Raw genomic sequence first — 4,888 nt, 5'->3', positions numbered from 1 at the left:
GTGTCGGGGGGGGGGGAGCATAAAGATGACCTGAGAGGCATGCAGGGGAAGTAGTGCCTTAAGAGAAGGGTAAGAGCTCGCTTGACAGATGTGGAGGGAAAACAACATGAGATAGATGAGATAGATGCCCAGATAAGGGCCTGTGGGAACCAAGGACAAAGGCAAGAGAGGGAGTTCATTTGGCATGAAGAGAAGAGGACCACTACAGGGGAAATAGTGCCTTTAGAGGAATTTCAGATTGCAGTGAGAGCAAGAAGGTAAAGGGAGTGTTCAGGTAAGAGTTTGAGAACATAGGAGATGGTGCTGATAATGAATTCCAAATAGCACAGAGGAAGAAATTAAAAAGTTGGGGAAGGTCAACAGAAGGGGACAGAAAAGGGGAAGTTCACAGACAGCCTTATGAGGATTAGAGTGTGAAGGATGAGGCGTGTCCCAGGAAACTGGGGCAGAGGACTTGTTCCTATAGTGACAAACATAAGCAGAGATAAAAGGCAATTTCAAATTAGACCTCGTGGATTCAAGGCAGACAGTGATGGTGAGGCTATCAGTTTTGGAGGTTGGGGAATTTCCAAAAGACCCCTCTTCACATCTTCCTATGAATACATGGAGGTCTGGGGAGAGTGGTCATATTTTGTTAGGTGAGTCAGGTGACTAAATGCTACACCATACAACCTCACCATTGTTCCTCGGTTCTGTCTTGATACATGTGCATTCCCCAGGAATGATTGTTTGGTTAAGGTACATTCGCATCTTTTAAACTTTAGGGGTTGCTGATAAACTTCCTTCTTCCAATTGTTTGACAAAAACAGTGAAGGTTTCTAAAGAGAGGCAAAAAGTACCAGAGCTGAGTCTGATGTTCTTTCTTTGAGAGGAAAGGTACAACCCTGCATCTCTTTGATGTTGCTCTAAAATACTTGGGCCGGCACCACCAGGGGCTTCTGACATTCTGACATCTGGACTCACATGCTTCTAAAGCAGCCAATTGCAACAATAGTCAAACTCTAGTATGAAAAGGAAAAGGACAGCAAGACTATACAGAACTTTTTGAAGCCACTAGTGACTAGCCCCATGGTCGGCAAACTGCGGCTCACAAGCCACATTCGGCTCTTTGGCCCCTTGAGTGTGGCTCTTCCTAAGCCTTAGGAGTACCCTAATAAAGTTAATAACAATGTACCTACCTATATAGTTTAAGTTTAAAAAATTTGGCTCTCAAAAGAAATTTCAATCGTTGTACTGTTGATATTTGGCTCTGTTGACTAATGAGTTTGCTGACCACTGCACTAGCCTGAGTAGAGAGAATGCTTTCTCTGCCTCTTCAAACACAAGGTCATTAGTTTCCGTTTTAATATTCATCCCAGGTATCCATCACTGGGCACCCGCAGCATCCCAGGATCTCTCCAGGAAGGGATTTATCAACCCTCTCCTGAAGTGAAGACCCAAAGCTGTTGTTTCCTCCAAATGCCTTTTACTTAAACATAAAAACTACATGCTTGGCCTTAAGCTGTCTCCCAAACTTCATCTTTTATCATTTCACCTTGAGTTACACACCTTTTGCCCTTAATGCCAGATGAACTCCCTCTCTTGCCTTTATCTTTGGTTCCTGCAGGCCATGATCTGGGCGTCTATCTCATGTTGTTTTCCCCTTCACATTTGTTGAGCTAGCTCTTCTCTTTCTCTCAGGGTTCAGCTGAAAGCTCACCATCTCTCAGACAGTAATCGAGATCATGATTTTTTTTTTTATCAATAGACTATTCTTTCCTTCACTTCTCCGATCCCAAACACTTCAGACTTCTAGTTTTCTTTATTGCCTTTTCCAGTAGGTTCTTTTCCAGTCAGTCCCTATTGGTAACCTCCAGATAAAATAGTGGTGGTTCTTTCTGATCAGAGGAAATTGTTTGTGAAGAAAAGATTCTTTCAGAATAAATTGTGAGGGAAGGTGGTTTAAATGCCTGGTTGTGAAGCACACAGTTGTCTTCACCAGAAGGACACCTGGTCATTCCCCTTTCTGAAAATAGGGATGGGGTTTTTTGCTTTTCTACTGGCCTTGAGCCATTTTTTGACTACTCTCCTAATGGGCAAGGCTGTACTTGCCTGAGAAAACTTAATTTTATTATTTTTATTAAAGTATCGTTGACATACCTACTTATGAACCAGGAGCTCACAGCTTAATTCCCAGTCAGGGCACATGCCCAGGTTGCACGCTCAATTCCCAGTAGGGGGCGTGCAGGAGGCAGCCAATCGATGTTTCTCTCTCATCGATGTTTCTATCTCTCCCTCTCCCTTCCTCTCTCTGAAATCAATAAAAACATATTTTAAAAATAAAATTTCTTTAAAGTATAGTTGACATAATATATTAGTTTCAGGTGTACAACATAGTGACTCAACATTTATATTCTTTATGATAAAATAACCACAATAAGTCTGGTAAGCAAACTTAATTTTAATGACTGCTTAATATTTCATTTTCAGAACTACACCTAACCAGTCCCATGCTGCCTTCATTTTTTTTGTTCTCATAAATAGCTATTCAATGAACTTCCAAAGGCTTCTTAAAACTCTCTGCATCTATGTCTACACCCTATGTATTCATACCTTCAACTTTCCATTAACTCTTAGCTTAATAAATTGATCTCCTGTCCCTACCTTTCTTCCTTCAAGAGACCCCTGGACCTAATCTATTGTATCCGACCCAATACAAAGGTGGAGCAACTGATCAGAGAGTCCCCCTTTTCAGATGATTACATTTCTTCCCTTTCCAGATCACCAAAGAGAGTGATTTCCTCAAGGCACTTGGAGCTAAGGAGTCAAGGTACTTGAAGAAAATGCTCTTGAGAGGGTTTCTAGATGATTATTGAGATGGGCCACAAAGGTTTCAGTCAACAGAGCCATGACAAGATCCAACCTAACAACACCCTGCAAAAGATTCATGCTACCTCTCTTGGCCAATTTATTTCTGAAGAATAGATTAGATGATGAGGAAGTGTTTGTTTGCTGTTTATTTAAGGATATTGTGCAATAGAGAAGAAAAACAAATATAGACAAAATGAAGTATAGATAATTCTTGTGATACTTATTAGAGATGGATAAAGTAGGCAGAATATGTGTTCTGAATAGGAAGGAACAAAAGGACCAAGTAGACACTACGTATTGATGACACTTGTTATAACCTTAGAACAGTTACCCATTGGTGACACCAAATCTGGTCCTACATGTCCTTTGCCCTGTACACTACGACTTGTCCCTGGGTCTCTCTGACAGAGCAGGTGTATATTGGCTCTAGCCAACTTTATCACTTGTCCTGATAACCATACAAAGAGGGGGAGACTAAAACAGTAAGAGAGAATGGACATGGGCATGGGAACACTGCATGACACAGGATTTAGGCTGCATGGTCCTTCCATCCTGATATATCCATTCTGATCAGGCACATACCTAGGTTGGGGGTTCAATCCCCAGTCAGAGTGTGTACGGGAGCAACTGATTTCTCCCTCTCCCTCTCCCTCTCCCTCTCCCTCTCCTTCTCCTTCTCCCTCTCCTCGAGTGTCACTGTTCTAAATCATTCAGTAAAAAGCATGATTCAAGCATCTTAGTTTTATCTGAGACTTTTGGTCTGTCACTTCTTATATATCTTGCCTGGTATTGCATTTAAAGTCTACAAAATATCAAGGTAATTTGCTATCATGATATGGAATGATAAAAAAAGGTAAAAGTAGCTGAGTGCTTTGGCCAATAAGGGAGAAAGACATTGACAAAGACACCTGTAGATTGAGCTGTAAGTTGAGTTATTTTTACTTATAAGCAAGGAAACAGAGAGCCCAAGAACCTAAGTTTCACCTCCCAAATACCATCAGAGGCCCAGAGATACAAGAGCACACCAACCCAAGGGATAGGACTCATCCAAGTTATTGACTCCTTCACTTTCCATGATGCTTGAGACAGAAAAATCTAGGTACAACAACACAAAAGTTAGTACCTGCAGAGCCCAGCAGGTACTTTAAATCACTAAAGGGCACATTTGGGCACCTAAGCCATATTTCTTAAATTGCATGTACTTATGGTGAATTGAAGAAAGTAATTGCCTTAAGGTGGCAGCTGAAACTCAGCTCCATATGAAGGTTCCCATGGGAACAGGGCCCAGTCAATATTTTTAAGAAAGACCAGAAATAATAGAATTTTATGAGCACTTGTCCAGTTAAAAACTCACTAGTTTGCCAGGATCTTAGTTTCTAAATATTACCATTTATCCAATAACAGGAACTAGGGCTCTCTAGAGAAGTGGCTGAGGCAAAGGAAATGGATCATGAGCTTAGAGCATCTTGTAGTGCCAGAAAGTCAGGAACTGCTACACACACACACACACACACACACACACACACACACACTGATAATACGTCAAAGACACACAAAAGCCAATTAAAAGGGTTTCTAATAGCCAAATCTGGAACAATTTTTTTCTTTCTTCTTCCTGGTTTACTGATGTAGCTCTAAAAGCTATATTGGAATATGAGAAAGCTTTAAGACTGGAACAACAACAACAACAAAATATGCAGGGTAGGGTAAAAGTAGGTTTATAGTTGTAAGAGAAACACAAGAGTATATTCTTCTACCATTATTTATTAACTAGAGGGTGTTCCTCAACCCAGCCTGCACCCTCTCCAGTCTGGGACCCCTCAGGCCTAAACTGGCAGTCGGACATCTCTCTCACAATCCAGGACCACTGGCTCCTAACCACTCACCTGCCTGCCTGCCTAATGCCCCCAATTGCCCTCCATTGCCGGCCTGGTCACCCCCAACTGCCCTTCCCTTTCTGGCCTGGTCTCACCCCCAACTGCCCTCCCCTGCTGGCCTGGTCGCACCCCCTACTGGCTTCTCCTGCTGGCCTGCTTGT

This window comes from Myotis davidii, unplaced genomic scaffold, assembly GCF_000327345.1.
Source record: "Myotis davidii unplaced genomic scaffold, ASM32734v1 scaffold1246, whole genome shotgun sequence".
Classification (NCBI taxonomy): Eukaryota; Metazoa; Chordata; class Mammalia; order Chiroptera; family Vespertilionidae; genus Myotis; species Myotis davidii.
This window is presented reverse-complemented; position numbering follows the sequence as displayed.